Raw genomic sequence first — 20,859 nt, forward strand, 5'->3', positions numbered from 1 at the left:
GTAGTATACTCCTATCACTATAGTCTTCCCCAACACACAAGGGATTTCTACTCAAAGATTAGATTGTGCATTTAGTCTCATGCAGGATGTTTATCTTCTTGGACTCCATGCCTTCCCGGACATAAAACGCTACACCGCCTCCTGGGTGGCTCCTCTCTGTCATTGCAATATAAGTTGTACCTCTGTATAGCACTGTCCCATTGGTTATCCTCCTTCCACCATGTCTCTGAGATACCAATTAAGTCTGTCATCATTCACTGCTATACATTCTAATTCTCCTATCTTACTCCTTAGACTTCTGGCATTAGCATACAAACATTTCAAAGTTTCTTTTTTGTTTGTATTTTCATTCTGCTTTTTAATTGATAGGATAAGTTAAAATGTTTTAGCTCAGGTGAGTTTTTAGTTACAGGCATTAGGACTACTTTTCTTATTATTGGAAGCTCACTGTCGGGTTGCCCTAATTCTAAAGCGTCATTAGTATCCTTTGAAGATACCTCCCTCCGAACTATGCGCTGCTGAGTGACTGTCTGCTTATCCCTTTTGTTCTAGTTTAAAAGCTGCTCTATCTCCTTTTTAAAGGTTAGTGCCAGCAGTCTGGTTCCACCTTGGTTAAGGTGGAGTCTATCCCTTTGGAAGAGACTCTTCTTTCCCCAAAAGGTTCCCCAGTTCCTTTCCTTACAAAACTGAATCCCTGTTCCTTGTACCATCATCTCATCCACGCATTGAGACTCTGGAGCTCTGCCTGCCTCTGAGGACCTGCACGTGGAACAGGGAGCATTTCAGAGAATGCTACCCTGGAAGTTCTGCATTTAAGCTTTCTACCTAAGAACCTTCTTCCCACATTTTCTTATGTCGTTGGTGCCCACATGTACCACGACAGCTGGCTCCTCCCCAGCACTGTCTAAAATCCTATCTAGGTGACGCATGAGGTCCGCCACCTTCGCACCAGGTAGGCATGTTTCTAGGCGATCCTCACGCCCACCAGCCACTAGGCTGTCTACATTCCTAATAATCTAATCACCAACTATGACAGCTGACCTAACCCTTCCCCCTCCTGGGCAGTAGGCCTTGAAGATACATCCTTGGTGCGAAAGGATAATGCACCACCTGGAGAGCAGGTCCTTGCTACAGGATCCTTTCCTGCTGCACCAGGTTGATGCTCTCCGATCATGAGACCTTCTTCCTCCAAGGCAGCACCAGGGCTGCCAGTCTGAAGTTGGGACTTGGCTACTATGTCCCTGAAGGTCTCATCTATATACACCTCTCTGTCTGCCTCATCTCCTCCAGGTCTGCCTCTCCAACCTCCAGAGATCGGACTCATTCTCTGAGAGACAGGAGCTCTTTGCATTGGATGTACACATTCTCACCGGCGGGTAAAATATCATACATGTGACATTCTATGCAAAAGAATGGGAAGCTCCCCTCTTGCTGCTGGACTGCTGCCTTCATCTGAAATTTGTTCAGTTCCTAGTTGTTTTAGGTTGCTATTGGAGTAGGAATGTGTCTAATTAGTGTCCTTTAAATGTATTAGTGAATTCACTGTATGTCTGGAATTCATGAAGTGAAGTTAAAAGGCTGTTTTGGTTTTTTTTTTAGTGTGAAAGTAGCACCTACCTATAAATTAAATGATGAGCTAGGGGCAGGTGGGTGAGGGTTGGGAAATACAAACAGTCTAACTTCTGTTTATTCGCTGCCTTACTGACTATTAAAAGCACAAACACCCTAAATAATATTCCCCAATAGTTAACTTCACCCCAATACTTTAAAAAAAAAAGAAAATTTCCCAAGCAAACCAGCAAGGTTATCTTCTCCTCTCAGTGCTCCCACTGGATCGATCTCTTGATATCGCACATGATTTGAAAACATTTCTGTTTTTGGCTGTCTAAAGAGGAGAAGAGTATTGGGAAGTGCCTGCCTTCTGTTGCTTTTATGGTTGTATTTGTCTTGTATTGTTGCTGATGCTAATGACATGCATTTATTTGTTTTGTATGAATGTCTCGTGGTTACGTTGCTCTGTTTTAATTGTTATTAAAAGATTTTATTCCCATTGTAAAGGTCCAGGCAGGATATTTGTAAACCTTTTGGTACCCCCCCCCTCCCCAGTATGGTTTCAGTTGAGATATCTGTCTCTGCATCAGGTTGCCACTTTAACATGGGATTGAAAAATCTTTCAGCCACTGCCCCTTTTCCCTGACCTCTGAAGCACGATTAGACGGAGGACTTCTTATTCGTAGGCGGCGTCTCACGTGTAAGGATCTTCTTTGTTATCTGAGCCAAATCCTTCTTTGATTTTCCTGCAGTGCACGGTCAGTTAGTTGCCATAAGATCCTTGGCACTGAGTTCGTAATGACCTCAGGCTGTAAAATCAGGGATAAAGTCTGCTTTGCCCGTAGCAGGCAGGACAGCTGAACTGATGTGGAGTAAGCTTGAGGCTTCTTCTAAGGACACTTCATACGCAATGTGAAGACTTGATCAGCAGGTTTCCTTTGACCTTTTGCTGTTTTGTTCTTTTTCCGGTATGTTCTGAATCTCACATCTAAAGGCAGAGACTAGTTTTCTATATCCAGAGGACTAAAGATGGGGGGGGGGGGGGGTGTTCAGCCAGTCTGACGTGGCCGTATTGTAGTAAAACAGATTTTTATCATGCTCCCCTGCGGTCAGTGCCCAGCCAGCTGTGGGTATGAAATTAGTTGCATAAGAGCTAAGTGGTGTTGCCCACGATTACACAGCAGAGTTCAACACAAATTGTAGCACCTTGGCTAAGAAGTGTGCCACCTGTAGTCTGAATTCACTGGCCAGCATCATGCAGGAGCCTTTGCCGTTTCCCAGCCAGTCACAGGTAGCCCTGCGGCTGCACTGCCTGTCCTGGCTGCTCTCTAAGATCTGTGCAGCATTCTAGCACCAATTAAATTATTAACCCTGGGAGTATGTCATTTTATTTACCCATTTATTGTACAAGGTCAAGCTGTCTTTTATCCTGTTACTTTATAAAAGGGATACATTTTCCTTATGAAATTTCAAAAAGGGCTGAAACTCAGGCTGATGAGCAGCAGCAGTTTTTAAATACAGGTGGCTATAGCAGGTTGTTAGGCGAGAAGAGATAGAGCAGGTACATTTCTATTATTTTTAATTATGTGTGTAGATTTATTTTGTTTTGGTTTTATTTTTTAAACTGATGTGTATTATAATGATTGTACATCAATCACTTTGAGTGATTCTTAATCGGTAACAGCAATTCATAAATGCTTTAAAAATAAATAAATAATAATTTAAAAAAAACCCTTTCACAGAGAAATTCCTAACTTCCAGTAATAGAATATAAGATGCCACTAGTCATGTTTAGAACAGAACTGTATCCTCTGTACAGTATTTTTGTACATTTTATTGCAGTTTAAAGACAATAGCATAGCATAGCATTCCTGAACATACCCAGATCAGTCCAGAAAAGTGGGTTGTGTATCCCTAACAGCAGGTGGCGTCTGAACAATTTGGGCACTGCTACATAACGAGAGTGCCACCTGCAGTCGCTCAGTATTTCTCTGACTCCAGCGGGTGGTAAAGATGCACACCTACAGTCTTTACTTATATTTTTTATTTAGTTTGAATTTAATTTTTTGGTTTACGGTCGCTTCCTGAGGTGTTAGGCGCCTTCGTGGGCCATCCCTCAGTAGAAATCGGGCATCCAGGGAATTGGATATTCCTGTCTGGGTTTCGCCCACCACATTTCGGTGTCTGCTGACCAGGGGCTCCTGGCTACTCACTACCGTCTCTGCTACAGCTGCTCCCTTGTCTTCTGCAACAGCTTTTCTCTGTGTCTTGGTAAAGTTTAATTTAAAAAAAAAAAAAAAAAAAAAAGCTGGTTTTCACTGCGGCTGACTGACAGTCTTCAGTGCTGAGGTAAGGAGAGGTGCAGGAGGGACCGGGTCTTTTAAGGCCAGCCAGGGAAGCTGTCAGCAGTGTTGCCCTCAGCTCCCGGGGATCCGGGTCGTTTTCTGAGGGCAAGGGTGAGTTTTTCTCAGTGTGCCTCATTTACTTGCCGCTTCCCTGCTGGGGCCTTGCAATGTCCTATAGACAGGCTCCTTTCCCGCGGCATGGCTGCGCATGTTTTTTATCTCCTCAGCCGGTAGTCTGTTAGCCTGAAGCACGAAAAGTTTGTTTTTTCTGGTCCTGCCTGACTGAAATTTTCTCCACGTCGTGGCTCCGAGCATTTCTTTTTTTTTTTATTTGCGCCCTTTTCTATTTCACTTCAGATTATTGGCGCGCTGCTGCGGATGGGACTGAAAACAGAATTGTAGGCCAGCCACGCGTGTGGGTCATGTGGCCAGGCGTTACATGCGGCCTTCTTATGCGCAGCGTGTTCCCCGGGGTTAGAGGGCTCTTCAGGGCTTCTTGCCTCCTCCCTTGGGGAGGGAAAGTCTTTCTCGCCTTCGGCTTCGCGTAAAGCGGCCCGGTCTCCTGGGGGCAGGTTCGGACCCGTCTGAAAAAAGAGGTCAGGATACGGACCCTTGTCAGCGCCTCTCTGATCAGGCTCACCCCACAGGAGATTCTCCCCAGGGTACGCGAGATCTGATCCCGGGGTCTGGGGCGACGCCGGCTTCTGGGGTAGTAGGGGTGGCAGACCCGGATCCGCAGCTGGATCCGGCTGATGTGGATACGGATGAGCCCGATAACCCTCCTGCAGAGGGGGATGCCCCCTGCATGGTGTGTTTGTTCAAGCGGGATGAGTTAAGACCTCTTATTCCCCAGGTCCTTGAAGTTCTGGGACTTAATGTTTCTCAAGAAGGGTCTGACAACGAGGACCTCAATCCAGTCCTTGACAGCTTTAGGGGTCCCACAACATCTTTTCCTCTGCCTAATGAAGGTTCGCAAACTAGTGACCCGGGAGTGGGAGACTCCGGATTCCGACTTGAAGGTGGGCAGAGCTATGGCGAAACTGTATCAGTTATCGTCTGATGTTCTGGATTTACTGAAGATTCCAGAGGTGGACGCCGCAGTCTCGGCAGTCACGAAAAAGACCACTATCCTGGTTGCTGGGGCAGCTACCCTTAAGGATATGCAGGACCATAAGCTGGAGATCCAGTTGAAGCGAGTATTCGAGGTTGCCGCGCTAAGCCTTCGAGCGGCGGATTGCGCTAGCCTCATGCAGAGGGCCTGTTTGTGTTGGGTCCAGGAGTTGGCTGCCGGGGCCGGTACGGGCGACAGTGGAGCTCTGCAGTCTGCCCGCCTAGAAGCAGGCATTGCTTATGTTGCAGATGCTTTGTATGATCTGGTGAGGACCTCGGCGAGGCGTCTCCTCTGGCTGCGAAATTGGGCGGCGGATTTGTCCTCCAAGTCCCAGCTTTGTAATCTACCCTTTAAGGGCAAGCTCCTGTTTGGGGAGGATCTAGATCAGCTAGTAAAGCTGCTTGCCGAATCCAAGGGCAATCTGTTGCTGGAAGATAAAAGATCTAAGAAAGTCTTCCCTCCTCAAGCTAGGTTTCGGGACTCTCGCCGCTTCAGAGCGGGTAGATACTCCGCACCTCCTGCTTCAGGGTGCCAGCAGCCCTTTCGAAGGGGTCGCTGGTCCGGAAGAGACTGGTATGCACTGGAGTTCGGCGCCCGGTCCGGGAGGTTTTTGTGGAGTCCCGAGTGGCCTCAAGTGTCAAGTGAGAGGTGGTCCAGGTGAATCTACAATGAGTTCTCGAGCTCAAAGCTATTGTCCCAGTTCCAGAGGCTCAAGAGGGACGAGGTCAGGACTCCGTGTACTTTGTGGTCCCCAAGAAGGAGGGCACATTTTGGCCCATCCTCGATCTGCAGAAGGTGAACCATTGCCTTCGGGTTCATTGCTTTTGTATGGAAACCCTGAGAACAGTGATGACCGCGGTTCAAAAAGGAGAGTTTCTCGCTTCTCTGGACCTCATGGAGGCATATTTACACATTCTGATCTGGCTGAATCACCAGAGGTTTCTGCGATTCAAGGTCTTGGGATGACACTTTCAATTTCAAGCCCTCCCATTTGGTCTCGCAACAGCTCCACGCACGTTCACCAAGGTGATGGTGGTGGTGGCGGCCTTCCTTCGTCAGGAGAGAATCTTGGTCCACCCGTATCTGGACGACTGGTTGATTCGCGCAAAGTCTCGGGTGGACTGCGAGAGATCAGTGCACATGGAGATGTTCACTTTGCGATCCCTAAGTTGGGTAATCAATGTGCAGAAGAGTCACTTGGAACCCACTCAGAAGTTGATTTATCTCTGAGCACAATTCGATACCTTGCTGGGCAAAGTGTTTCCAGCGGCGGACCGAATAGGGAAGTTGCAGGAACAAATACATTCCCTTCTTTGAAGAAACAATCCCACAGTGTAGCATAATCTTCAGGTCCTGGGCTCCATGGCTTCAACCTTGGACTTGGTTCCTTGGGCGTTCGCTCACTTAAGACCTTTACAGTGTGCACTTTTGTCTCGCTGGAGCCCAGTGTCGGAGCAATTCCATCTACCAATGCCTCTACTTCCGGAATCCAGAGCCAGTCTGTCATTGTGGCTGTCGCTGGACAATCTGAAACGGGGGGTGGATTTGGACACTCCGAATTGGCTGATAATCTCCACCAATGCCAGCCTCTCAGGTTGGGGGGTGGTGTGTGCAGACAGGTCCACCCAAGGGCTCTGGTTGGCAATGGAAAGATCCTGATCCATAAACCGGCTCGAGACCAGGCTGTTCGTCTGGCCCTGCGGGCGTTTCTTCCCTGGATCCAGGGCAAAATGGTGTGGGTCTTCTTGGACAATGCGACAGCGGTGGCGTACATCAACCGGCAAGGCAGGGTTCGAAGTCCCGCCGTAGCACTGGAGGCACGTCTTCTGTTCACCTGGGCGGAGCGCCATCTCGAGGGCATTGCCGCATCCCATGTCGCGGGAGTAGAGAATGTGCAAGCCGATTTATCTCAGCCATCAGCAAATAGACCCAGGGGAATGGGAACTCTCTCTCGAGGCGTGGAATCTCATTTGCGCCAGATGGGGAACTCCTCAGCTGGATCTGATGGCAACGCAGGCGAACGCAAAAACAGTTTGTTTTTTCAGCCGTCGCCGAGAACATGGCTCAGTGGGCATAGAAGCTCTAGTGTGTCCTTGGCCCACGGGGATTCTTCTGTATGCCTTCCTGCTCTGGCCCCTCATAGGTCGGCTTCTCCGTCGCATAGAGTGGCACCCTGGAAGAGTGATTCTGGTGGTGCTGGAGTGGCCATGTCGTCCGTGGTTCGCGGATCTGGTACACTTGGCTTTAGAGGGTCCACTTCAGCTGACTCATCTAACGCATCTGCTCTGTCAGGGGCCCATATTTTTGGATCGGGAGGATCACTTCTCTCTCGCGAATTGGCTTTTGAGAGGCAACCTTTACGCTTGAGGGGTTATTCAGAACAAGTCATTTCTACCCTCTTACAGACGAGACGTCTAGCCACGTCTATGGCCTATGTGAGAGTTTGGAAGCTTTTTGAGACGTATCATCAGCGTTCCTGCGACCCTTTAGCGGTGCATGTTCCTCGGGTGCTTGACTTTCTGCAACAGGGCCTCGCTAAGGGCTTGGCGTTCAATTCCCTTCGTGTACAAGTTGCAGCTCTAGGTGCCTTGCGGGGAAACTTTGACGGCTGTTCGCTGGCAGCGCATCCGGATATTGCTCTGTTTCTTAAGGGGGTCAAACATTTGTGCCCTCCCATCCGTTTGGTGTGACCGGATTGGAGTTTGAATTTAGTCCTGCGAGTTATTATGTGGCGCTCCTTTCGAGCCTCTTCGTGGACTTTCCCTGAAAGATCTGACTTTGAAAACGGTGTTTTGGTGGCCATTTGCTCGGCCTGTCGGATCTCAGAGTTGCAGGCGCTGTCATGTCAGGATCCTTTTCTTCGGATTTACAACGATCGGGTATCATTGCATACAGTTCCGTCCTTTGTCCCTAAGGTGGTTTCAGCCTTTCACGTCAATCAAACTGTGGAGCTTCCAGGGATCCCTAACTGGTCCTGGGAGTTTTCTCAGAACAGAGACGTTCATCTTTTGGATGTGCGGCGCGCCTTATTGCGTTATCTGGAGGTTACCAATGAGTTCAGACGTTCTGATCATTTGTTCGTTCTCTTTGGTGGCCCAAAGAAGGGGACAAAGCGTCAAAGGCGACCATATCTCGGTGGATTAAGGAAGCCATTTGCGGGGCATACATAGCCAGAAGGCGTCAGGTGCCTTTGGGTCTCAGAACTCATTCCACTAGGGCTCAGGCTACCTCCTGGGCAGAGTGTCAGTTACGGTCGCCTCAGGAGATCTGTAGGGCGGCATTGTGGTTGTCTATTCACACTTTTACGAAACATTACCGATTGGACGTTAAGGCTTCTGATGAACCGTCCTTCGGGGAGAGTGTGCTTCGTGCGGGTCTTTCGGGTTCCTGCCCAGTGTAGGGTGGCTTGGGTACATCCCAGTTTTCTGGACTGATCTGGGTATGTTCAGGAAATGAAATTTGGATCTTACCTGCTAATTTTCCTTCCTGTAATACCACAGATCAATCCAGAGGCCCACCCCTTTCTTCAGATACCGAAAGACTGTCTTGGTCAGAACCTGCTTAAGGTTTTTATTGTTGAAGCTCCTTTTTTGCAGACATGATTCATAGAGCAGTTTTTAGCAGTTGTTCAGTCTGGTTTTTTGCCAGTGACGAAGTGGTGGTCCGTAAATTTGGTTGGGTGCTATCCTTCGTTATTTAGTTCTGTTAGCATGGGCTTGGGTACAGGTCAATACTGAGTGACTGCAGGTGGCACTCTCGTTATGTAGCAGTGCCCAAAGTTCTAATTGTTCTCTGATTCCACTTGCTGGTAGGGATACACAACCCACTTTTCTGGACTGATCTGTGGTATTACAGGAACGAAAATTAGCAGGTAAGAACCAATTTTCATATGCAGGGCATACATCTCCCAAACAAGTCAGTGTACATGTCTAGGCAAGTATTACACGTTCAGAGTACATAAGCATTATAATGCTACATGATCCATCGAGGCTGGAAAAGCTCCCAGCACCACTGCCCAAAATTTGAGGCCTGATGTCCTGAGCTTGGGAGGTACTCCTGCTGCCAGCCCACTGCTGCTGTTGCATCCGGCTCAGGGCCAGAGATAGGACGGGGAAGAGCAAAAGGGAAAAAAGCAATAAAAGTAAAACAATGAATCAGGAAAGTATGCCAAAAAAAAACAAAAAACAGGCAAAAACAAAGGAAAAATACGTTTTGAGGGGGGGGGAATGTTCCTTTTGGCTTATACAAAATTGATTGGTGCCCAGATTTTCAACTCCTTTCATCTCTGCATCTTTACTGATTCTGAGTGTTCTGTTCCCTTCCATCTTCACTTTACTCAGTCACTTACAGACTGATCTGCCCTTGTCAGAGGAAATGTGCCTGTTTCACTTTCCCATTTCCTCCTCTTCTCTACATATTTCAAAACTGGTTTACTTGGGTCTCAGTTTTTTGTTTTTTTTTACCAGGTTAGTTTCACCTTCAAGAGTGTTACCCCTATTGTACGAATTTCAGATGCACCAATGGCAAGTAGAAATAATCAATTTAAAAAAGTTACTGTAAACTATTTATCTTTAAACATCTTTCAGCAGTTCCTCACAATTTATCTGCACCTGTAGGGAGCAGCCATGGTAGCGAGAGTCACAAGTTACAGTACCTCACACTTGAGCCAAGTTCCTGGGGTCCAGCCACCACCGCAAGCTGTACCTGGCGGTCAGAGAAAGGGGGAGTACCGCCTGGTAATCCCGAGAGACTGGCTTCCACCTCGAGAGCAGGGCCATTTGCAAGGGTCTCAGGTGTGCAAAGGTACTAGGTTTATCGCGAACGCCATTGATCCTAGAATTTGGAGGTAGTCCCACGCCGTGTGTACCGGAAGAGAAGCAAACCGGACGATTTGATCTCGTAGGGATTGAGCCTTGTCCGGATGAAGGAAGACCTTGCCCTACGCTGTGTCAAAGCGAGCCCCCAGGAAGTCCAATTGCTGGGAAGGCAGCAGACTGCTCTTGTTGAAGTTCACCACCCAGCCAAGAGTCTGGAGGAAGGTTACTACTCTGTCGACTGCCGCCTGTCCCTGCGAAAGAGTCTTCGCCCGAATGAGCCAATCGTCCAGGTAAGGATGGACCAGGATCCCCTCTCGACGTAGTGCGGCTGCCACTACTACCATGACCTTGGTGAAGGTTCTGGGCGCAGTCGCCAGCCCGAAGGGTAGAGCCTGGAACTGAAAATGTTGACTTAAGATTTTGAAGCGAAGGAACCTCTGATGGGCCGGTAGGATCGGAATGTGCAGATAGGCCTCTGTCAGATCGAGAGAGGCTAGGAACTCCCCCTGATGCACCGCCGCAATGACAGAGCAAAGAGTTTCCATGCGGAACCGGGAGATCCGAAGCACTTTGTTGACTTCCTTGAGGTCCAGGATGGGACGAAAGGAGCCGTCCTTTTTGGGAACCACGAAGTAAATTGAATAATGCCCCGAGCCCACCTCTCCTGAGGGGACGGGCGAGATGGCTCCCAGGTCCAGAAGCCTGTCTAGCGTGTGCCGTACCCCCAGGCGCTTGTGACTTGACCCGCAGAGAGAGAAGATGAACCTGTCTCTGGGAAGCCGGACAAACTCCAACGCGTAGCCATGTCTTAGTATGTCCAGGACCCACTGGTCCATGGTGATGTTTGTCCACTCCTCGAACAGCGCGATGCGACCTCCAATCCGGGGTAGCGAGGAGTGGACTGGCCTGGCATCATTGAGGCGACTTGCCAGAGGCTCCCTGCGTCGAGGAGTCCCTGGGGGATCTGCGACCCCCGAAAGGGCCGGGGCCACGACTGTGACCTGGCTGAGGGCGCCCTCGGGCCTTGTTGCCTGGCACCCCTATAACGCCGCTGGGTGCGGGAACGGTTCCTGGGAGCCGAAGAAGACGGACGATAGGATTGCTGACGGTCTTCGGGCAATCTGTGGACTGAATTTTCCCCTAGAGTCTTGATGATCTGATCTAGGTCTTCGCCAAAAAGAAACCTGCCCTTGAAAGGCAGGGCCCCCAGGCTAGATTTGGAGGAGGCGTCCGCTGCCCAGTTCCGAAGCCACAAGAGACGTCTGGCGGAAACCGCTGACACCATAGTTCTCGCAAGAACCCGCAGCAGGTCGTGTAGAGCATCGGCCCCGTAAGCGATGACCACTTCCAGCCGGTCAGCCTGAGCCGCCTCATCCGGTGGCAACTGCTGCGAAGTGAGGAGCTGTTGGACCCATCGAAGACCGGCTCTCTGAGTAAGGGAGCCACAGATGGCTGCCCGGACCCCCAGCGCCGAGACCTCAAAGATCTTCTTGAGGGCGACCTCCAGCTTCCTGTCCTGTAGATCCCGAAGGGCCATGCCCCCCGTTACCGGGATTGTGGTTCTCTTCGTGATGGCGGAGACCGCCGAGTCAACCTTGGGGACCTTAAGGAGATCCAGGAAGTCTCCAGGGAGAGGATAGAGCTTGTCCATAGCCCTGCCAACCCGGAGGGACGCCTCCGGAGTGTCCCACTCTCTCACGAGAAGCTGGAGAAACGAATCATGAATAGGAAAGGTCCGTGCCAAGGGACGCAGGCCCGCCAACACTGGATCCCCCTTCTTGGTAGAGGAGGCTACGGAGGGAGCCAGGGGACCTGGTGGCTCGACGGGAGGATCGAGGTCCAAATCCTGAAGAACGTGGGGAATGAGGTCCGCCAACTCTTCCTTACGAAAGATCCGGAGCACCCGCGGGTTGTCACATTCCAAGTGCGCTGCCAGGGTCGTTTCATCATCTGCCGGCGACGCCGGGTCACCCCCTGGGTCCGGCGAAGGAGACGTCCTGCCCAGGGGCAGCGGCAGGGCCAGGGGCACCCTGGGACCCCCCACCACAGCCCCCGCTACTGAGCCTGCCGCGCCTGCGATCCTTGGAACTTTAGCGGGTGGGGGAACCGCAGCTGACCCCCCAGCGGATGCAGACTTTGGAGATATGCCTGGTGCATGAGCACCACGAAGTCCGCTGAAAAACCGAGAGGCATTGGGGGGATTTGGGAGGTCCCTGGGAGGCCCAGGGGTGGTTAGGAGCGGACCCGGATCCGGGATCGGCGGTGACAGCGGCGAAAAATCATGCAGAATCTCCTCAGCATCGGATCCCACGCTGCCCTCCAGTTCTAAGATGGCCACCGCTTCCGCCAAAGGAGGGGGCGGGGCTATTCACCGAGGCACGTGGCGCTCTGAGCGCGGCGGAGAAGTTTCTGGTGGAGCGGCGCTTGTCTCCCCCCTAGGGAGACACCTGCCGCAGGGGCCTTCTCGTGACCCGCCCAGTCCCGGGCCGCCGCAGGAAGGGCAACGAGCGCGCTGCATAGCGCGGGCCCGGGGGTGGGAACAACGGCGCTGAAGTCATGCAAGCCGGGAGTCATGCTGCGGGAGGAGCGGGCCCGCCTCGCCCTCGCTTGACTCGGGAACCCCTCCCCTCGGGGCCGGCAGGGGAATGGGACCTCCATGCTGCTTCGGCCCCGGGGAATGGCGTGTCGCAGGGCCGTGGGGGGAGGAGAGGAACTGCGGCTGAGAGGAGGGGAGAGGCTGGCACCACCAGCATCCACCCCCTAATGCCAAAGATCCACTGCTGCAAAGCAAAGAAACAGTAAAAACCAAAAACTTACCCATGAAGAGACATCAAGGAAGACTGAGCGAGGGGGGAGGGGGGGAGAGAGAGGAGGCAGTCCTGATGGCAAGAAAAGGTAGGGAGTGCAAAACCCTAACCGCCTCTCTACTGGTTTTCTTCTTCTTTTTTTTTTTTTATACAGAAACCTGCTTGATCCAACCTAAAGAGAAGAATAGTGAGAAGAATAAAAACGTGGAACAGAAGCCACCAGTTAGGGGAAGCAACGGGTTCCCCTCCTCACATCTGCTGGAGTCAGAGAGATACTGGGGATCTAGGAGGGGTGCACCAGCTTATATGCCAGCACCCTCCGAAGTTTGCTCTGACTCCATCTGCTGGACAGGGGACATAACCCACCGTCTGGACTGATCCTGGTACGTACAGGGAACAAGAAATATAAAATGAGTAGCAGTAAAACCATACTAACAAAAAGAACAGATTATTTCAAAACAGATGAAAAATGGAATATCCAATAATTAAAAACTCATATAAAGAATTTCTAGATACCAATAAAATATTTCAAATAGCAGACACAAAGACCCAGTAATGAAAAATAAGGATACAAAATTTGTTTTGCTCTGCATTCCTGGGAACGTTTGATATCCAGGTGTCCTGAGATTGTTTTGAATTAGCAGGAGGGGGGTGGTTTGCTTGGAACTTTCTCATCTCTCAGTCACATACCAGCGCTCTCTCTCACACTGGCTCTCAATGACACACCTATACACACATGCTCTCAGTACTCACATATACACATGCTTTTTCTCTCACTTATACAGGCTCTTAATTACACATTTACACACATGCTGTCTATCTTTTCACGCTTACACACACAGGCTTTGTCACACACATACATGCTGTCTCTTTCTCTCACACACACACTCATTCACATGCTTACAAACATGCTCTCTCTTTCTCTCATTTACACATAGGCTCTCAATCACATACTCACATGCTCCCTCACCTAAACAAGCTCTCAATCACACACAGACACAATGCTCTCTCTCATACATACACATGATCTCTCTCACACACAAAGGATCTCAATCATACACACATACTCTTTCACACAAACAGGTTTTCAATCACAAACTTACACATACAGGTTCCCAATGGTAAACTTACATTCATGCTCTCTCTCTCACAGGCAGGCTCTCAATCACACACATACTCTCTTTCACATATACAGGCTCTCAGTCATTCACATACATGCTATCTCACTCACACACATACACACACACAGGATCTCAAACACACATGCTTGCTTACTCATTCACTCTCTCTCTCCCTCCCTCCTTCCCTCCCCGGAACTAGCGGCAGCAGCAGCCTACTGCCAACCCTAACCTCTTTCATTTTCAGCTCTCACGGAGCAAGGAGTCCCATTGGCCGCGGGAGTTGACGTTTTTCTTCATTTTTCTTCAAGCCATGCTGTTCATTGTTCAGGCCACGCCTCTCTTGTTCTTCGGGCCGACGCTGACCCACTAGCATGGTCGTTTCTTCCCGCGCACGCACCCGCTGCTCACCACTTCCTCTTCCGGGCCGCGGGGGGGGGGGGGGGGCAGGAAGAAGAGACTATGCTGGTGCCGTTGACTCCGGCTGTTCTGCCACGTTCCGCCTGGGCTGACAGCATTTTAAGCCCGGGCAGAGAAGGACAGGGGAGCAGCTGGGTCAGCAGGGGACCGGGAAGTGTGGCGACACACCAGTTGAGAACCACTGGCCTAGTGGATGTAGATCTCTTTTAAACGAATAATTTATCAATAAAAGATATTGTGATATTATTGTATAGTAGCTCTACAAACCTTTTGGCAGAGGTAAAAAAAAATCTTAATTAAACAAGTTGGAGAAATGTACACATCTAGCATATCCTAGAGAAGGCATATTTCTAAGTCTTCTTGTCTTGTACAATCTGGTTCCTACCTGTTCCTGCCAATTCTTGAATGGGCTTGCTTTCCCAGTTCATGTACTGGGGACCTCCTGCTGGACAGATTTGGCTGAAGATCTGTAAGAGTGTTGGTACCTCCAGTACAGATTTACCTGCCAAATTCAGTCAGGTAGAGGGTCCCCAATACATGCATACAGATGGACAGACTTGGCAACAGCTATTGTTTATATAATTTTGCAGTGTTACTAACAGAGTTCTGAACCCCCATTTTGCCCTGTCTAATATTTATTTATTTATTTATTTATTTATTTATTTATTTAAGGTTTTTTTATACCGGCATTCAAGAACTCGTTCTCATCATGTCGGTTTACAGAAAACAGGGGTGCAAGAATATAACCAAAAACATAAATAAACGTGGAGAAGAGAAGCAGTTACAATTAACAAGGGTTCATGAACTGGGATAAAGAGATAGAGGAGGATAATTATATACAAGTGTACAATGTAAATAAGGAGTCCTCTATATATACAAGAGAACAAAATAAATATGGGTTCCACTATATACAGCTCTTAGCATAGGAGTCATTGATGGATCTTGTTAGGTGGAGTTCGGGAAGGCTTGCCTGAAAAGCCATGTCTTAAGTCTTTTCCTAAACGTTAAGAGGCATGGTTCGTTTCTTAGATCTGGTGGGATAGAGTTCCATAGCGGAGGGCCTGCTGTTGAAAGGGCTCGGTCTCTCAAGGTTCTGTGATTAGTAGTTTTTACGGGTGGAACAAGGAGGCATCCTGTGTAGGCTTCCCTAGTCGGTCTTGTTGATTCGTGAACACGGGGAGGAATTTGTAGGTCGATTATGGTGTGTTGGTGAATGATTTTGTATAATAATGTGATGGATTTGTAAATTACTGTGAAGTGGATTGGTAACCAGTGGAGGGCTTGAAGGACTGGAGAGATGTGGTCTCTTTTTCTGGTGTTTGTTAGTAAACGTGCTGCTGCGTTTTGGTCCATTTGGAGTGGTTTTGTATATGAGGAGGGGAGGCCCAGAAGAGTCGCGTTGCAGTAGTCTAATTTGGAGAAGATGAGGGCTTGGAGAATGGTTCTGAAATCTTTGGCGTGGAAGAGTGGTCTTATCCTTTTTAAGACTTGCAGTTTATAGAAGCAGTCTTTAGTTGTTTTGTTGATGTGGGCTTTGAAGTTCAATTTATTGTCGATTAGGACACCTAGATCCCTTACATGAGTGGTTTGTAGGTTGGTTGGAAGACAGACTGTGGGTTTGTTATCGGGAGTTATGAGTAGAACTTCAGTTTTAGATGAGTTTAGTACCAGATTAAGGCTGTTGAGGAGGCTTTTAATTTCTAGGTGGCAGGATTCCCAGAATTCGAGGGTTTTTGAGTATGATTCTTTGATAGGGATCAGGATCTGGATGTCGTCCGCATAGAGAAAGTGTATTAAGTTGAGGTTGGTGAGGAGTTGGCATAGTGGAAGGAGGTAAATATTAAAGAGTGTAGGGGATAAGGAGGAACCTTGTGGGACTCCGACGGTCGAGTCGTGGCGTGCTGATTCTTTGTTCTGTATTTTTACCTTGTAGCCTCTGTTGGTTAGAAATGATTTAAACCAGGAGAGCGCTAAGCCAGAGATTCCTATAGCGGCTAACTGTTTAATGAGGATCGCGTGGTTTACGGTATCGAAAGCTGCTGAAAGGTCTAGAAGGACCAGCAGAAATGATTGTCCTTTGTCTGTACCTAGGATGAGGAGGTCTGTTAGGGATGTAAGAAGGGATTCTGTGCCGCGATTTTTGCGGAATCCATGTTGTGAGACGGAAAGCAGTTTGTTATCTTCAATGAAGTCCGATAGTTGGGAGTTAACAAGCTTTTCCATAATCTTGGCTATGATAGGTAGATTAGCTATTGGGCGGTAATTGTTGGGGTCTTTTAGGTCCAGGTTGGGTTTTTTTAAAAGTGGTTTGAGTGAGGCTTGTTTGAGGTCTTCTGGGAAGGAACCTTGTGAGAGTGAACAGTTGATTATGTCAGCCAATGTTTTGGAAATGGTTTCTGGTATTGTGAGGAGAAGTTTTGTTGGTATATGGTCCGCTGGGTGTGAAGATGGTTTCATTTTTCTAAGGATGGTTTGGATTTCGGAGGAGGAGGTAGGTTCAAACATTTCTAGGTGAGTGTTTTTGATGTGGGGCATTAGAGCTTGAGTTAGGGGAGCGATATTGGAGGGAAGTTGAGTAAGAAGATTCTTGATTTTGTTTTGAAAGAAGAGAGCGAGTTCATCTGCTTTGGCTTGAGCTTGATTACTAGGGCATTCTGGTGAGGGAACTTGGGTGAGGGTGGAAACGTAGTTGAATAAAGCTTTCGCGTCAAAGACTAAGTTGTGAATTCTGGATGCGAAAAAGTCTCTTTTTGCTTTGGAGGTGTAGGCCTTGTATTGTTGTAGCGTGCTTTTGTAGTCTGAGAGTGTGCTGGGATTTGGAGTTTTCCGCCAGTTAGATTCCTTTTGTCTTAGTATTTGTTTAATCCTTCTAAGATCGTTTGAGAACCATGGTTGTTTTTTGGAGGCATCTGGGTGAGATTTTTTTGTTGTAAGTGGGCAGAGCTTGTTGGCTATTGATTCCGTGATCGTATTCCAGGAGTGTAAAGCAATATTAGGATCAGTGAGAATTATATTGGGAAGGTGTTTGGTTAGTTGATTGGTAAGGTCATCTGGATTACAGGGTTTCCTGTAGGTAAAGGATGGAGAAGGTGTGTGACTGGTAGTAGATTTTTCCAGAGAGAATGATGTAGAAATGAGGGAGTGATCAGACCAGGGTACCTTCAGATTTTTTATTGGAGAAGTCGATTTTATGCCTTTGTTGATAAAGATCAGGTCTAGTGTGTGGCCTGCTTTATGTGTCGGGTTTTTGACTATTTGGGAGAAGCCCATCGCTGAGAATGCTAGTAGAAGAGTTTGGCAGCTAGGTGAGAGAGCAGGGATGTCCATGTGGAGATTAAAATCTCCGAGTATTATTGCTGGGGTGTCCAGGTTGAGGAGTGTTGTTGTTATTTCGATGATGGATGAGACGTCAGCTTCTAATAGTCCTGGGGGGGCGTAGACTAGAAGTATTTGGAGTTGGTGAGATGTGAAGAAGCCTATCTCAAGTTTATTATTGGAGTGGATCGGATGTTGAGAGAATTTGAGGTCTTTTTTTGTAGCAAGAAGGATTCCTCCTCCCCTTTTTTTCAGTCTAGGAAGGGAGAAGAAATCGTAGGTTAGCGTCGGTAATTGGTTTAAGATTGCCGTATCTGATGGTTTCAGCCATGTTTCTGTTATTGCGCAAATGTCAGGCTTCGTGTCGGTGAGGTAGTCATTGAGAATTAGCGACTTTTTAGTTATAGATTGCGCATTGAAGAGGGATAGGGTGAGGCCTAGTAGTTGTGTTATCGGTGCTATTAGTATTGGTGTGAGTGATTTTAGGTTGTGGAGGTTTGCTTGTCTGGTTAGATTTCTTTTCTGTGGGAAGTAGTGATGTATGATTGGGATTGAGAATGTTGGATGCATTTTGGAGGCTGGATCCTTTTAAATTGTATGTGTTGTTATATAAGATGTTTGATTCGATTGAGTGCAGTTGTTGGATTGATTTGTTGAGTTGTGTTGAGTTGTTGAGTTGTGAAGTAGTTGCTGGGTTGATGCTGGAGTCCTGTCGAATTGTTCAAGTGTGGTTTCTGTTGTGAGGTTGATTGTCTTTGTCTGGAGTGGTTGATTGGGTGCTGTATTCCTGTGCGTTGTCAGAGTATGTCACCTGAGCAGTCGTTTGTCTCTGGCTGTGTTGTCATGCATTAGAAGTTTCAGATGGAGTGATTGAGTGTTGGATGGTTGACTTGGATGGTGTAGACGGTCCTGTTCTGGCACGTTAGAGGGCTTGGTGGATTTTAGTAAGAGTCCGGCTGGCTTCCGGTAGTTAGAAGAGGTAGGTGTGAGAAATGGGTGGTCAAGGGCTCAGGGTCTCTCAGGGGCTGCACGAAGGGGCGCACAAAGGGGCAGGCCCCTTTTTCGCGCTCCTTTGGCGCGCGACGCTCGGCGCGCGGCGCCTCGGATGTCCGTGATTAAATACCTCGCGTGCTTCTCCTGGATTGGTTGATGAAGATTGAAAATAGGAGGGCCTGTCTTGTGGCTTCCTGCGGCGGTGGGCGGAGAGCGGAGAATCAGCCGGATCGGCGCGATTTCAAGCAGGAGGAGGTAAGTGTGGAACTTCCCCGTGGCCGGGGCGGGGGCCCACGGAGGTAGGGCGAGATTTAAAGGCCTTACCCCGATGGGCTCAAGCGCCGGCTGCGCGGGCCTCTCTCCCAGCACCTATCTGCTCCGGGGACCTGCTCTCCACGTTGCAGTCTGCGGCAAAGAGCATGAGTTTATACAAGTATCTGTAGGGCCAGAAAAATATTGAGCACCAACTCACACAGGCAGTTAAAATTGGTAGCATGGGTGTCCGAAGAAAAAGATAATGGCCTGTTTCTGAACCAAGGGAGAGGGACATTGGGTGGATGGACAAATTCCTGGGAGGGAGGAGAGTGCTTGAAAGCAGGGGAAGGAGGGAGGAAGGAAGGGTCTCTGAAGTGGGGAAAGGATAGTACCTGGAGGACAGTGAGAACAAAGGACAGCAAAAAGTAAAATTAAGACAAAATAAAACTAAAAAATAGACAAAAAATAAAGAGCAAAATAGCTTTAAAAAAAAAAAAAGCAAAAAAATGACCCTGGGTCCTAAGTTTTCTAAATATTATTTCCCTTACCCCCCATCCCCACCCTAAAGATTTGGGTCTTTGATAGACTCCCACAGAGGTCAGAGAGAAAAGGTTCATGGTTTGTGCTGTACGAAAAATGTTTGCAGATTTGTAATTTTTCTTTCTCAAGTTAAATTTATCTTTTGATTGAAGCATTACAAAATAGTGATCAATGGCTGTGGCCAAGCACTTCCACACTAAGGTGACTTTAGATGAGTGTCTATGCTCTGTAACTTTAATCAGGAAATGGAGAGCAGATCACAGTGTTTGACATGAAGTCAACATGAATGTTGTATATAAAAAATGAATAAATAAATAAAACTGTCTTCTGTGGACTTTAAAAAAAAAAAAAAATATATATATATATATATTTGAAATGCCAGCTCATATGTTTTATAGTCAAGAGAGCGTCAGAAGAGTTGGTGCTGTATAACATTTACTGCATTCTATACTCCTGGGGGAATTCTTTTTTTTTTTTCAAAATAATTTTTATTGGGATGAAACATGAACAGCCAGTGAATCCCTCATTGAGTAAATGCCAACAATAACATGAACAGCCAACACATCACAAATAGGTTAAAGCATCTAACAACAACAAAACCACTTGCATGACTCCATCCCATCTTATTTTCCATTTGCTTCCCAACCAACCCTCCCCAGACTGTCAACTCCTACACCTCACTCATCCTCATACATCCTGCACTCCATTCTGCGCTACTGCAGAACGCAGAATTTGCACAGAATCCCCCCCTGCGCAAAATTGCCAAATTCTGCGTAGAAAATAGCAGAGGAGACCCCGGCATGCAGTGAACAGAGTGCGTCCCGCGGCACATGCTCCGTTCGCGGCAAAGATGAAGGTCCGGCGCTTCGTTTGCGGCACACGGGGGCCTTTGCTTTTCACTGCGAACGGTGCGCCAGGCCTTCATCTTTACCGCAAATGGAGCGCGTCCCGCAGCATGTGTGTCGGGGAGGGGAGGGTGTGAGAGAGAGCCTGAGGGGGATGCCAGTGAGAGAGAATGTGTGTGTGAGAGAGGGGAGGGTGACAGAGAGCATGGTTGGTGAGAGAGAGCATGGGAGGTAAGAGAGGGTGGGTGGGGGGATGCTTGAGTGTGGGTTTCAGAGAGAGGGAGCCTATATGAGGAGATTGTGAAGGATTGTGTGTATGTGAGGGTGCTAGCCTTTGTGAAGGGATTTGGCCTGAGTTGAGGGGCTGCGTGAGAGAGAGACATAGGTAGCCTGTGTGAGGATGTATGTGTGAAAGAAAAAGGGAGCTTGTGTGGGTGTGTATGCAAGAGAGACAGGGCCCTGTATGAGGGGATGTGTGTGTGTGTGAGAGAGAGTAAGGGAGCCTGTTTGAGGGTGTGTGTATGTGGAAGGGACACTCTTACAGTGAATTTCTAGGGAAATTCTGCTCAAAATATTTAAAATTCTGCAACTTTAATAACTTTTTTCTGTAATTTAAAATGTAATTACTTAAAGACTGTCATGTAAATTGTGTTATTTTGACCAATATAAAGTTTACAGAATTTTGCAGAATTTTCAGTTTTTGTGCGCAGAATTCCCCCAGGAGTAATTCTAAGAATAGAAA

The 20,859-nt window shown here is 48.2% G+C and overlaps 1 protein-coding gene across 9 annotated transcripts in view; it reads left to right on the top strand.

Annotated features, from left to right (window-relative positions):
* SLC44A3 (solute carrier family 44 member 3) overlaps positions 1-20,859 on the top strand; it is a 275,228-nt gene that overhangs the window by 52,770 nt on the left and 201,599 nt on the right. For 3 of the 9 annotated variants that reach the window (XM_029617495.1, XM_029617496.1, XM_029617494.1), the window contains one exon: positions 12,786-13,014. The exons of the other annotated variants lie outside the window; for them this stretch is intronic. The gene's annotated coding sequence lies outside the window, so the exon portion shown is untranslated. The remainder of the gene's footprint in view (positions 1-12,785; positions 13,015-20,859) is intronic. 9 annotated transcript variants of the gene reach the window in all.

Source organism: Rhinatrema bivittatum, chromosome 10 (assembly GCF_901001135.1).
Source record: "Rhinatrema bivittatum chromosome 10, aRhiBiv1.1, whole genome shotgun sequence".
Classification (NCBI taxonomy): Eukaryota; Metazoa; Chordata; class Amphibia; order Gymnophiona; family Rhinatrematidae; genus Rhinatrema; species Rhinatrema bivittatum.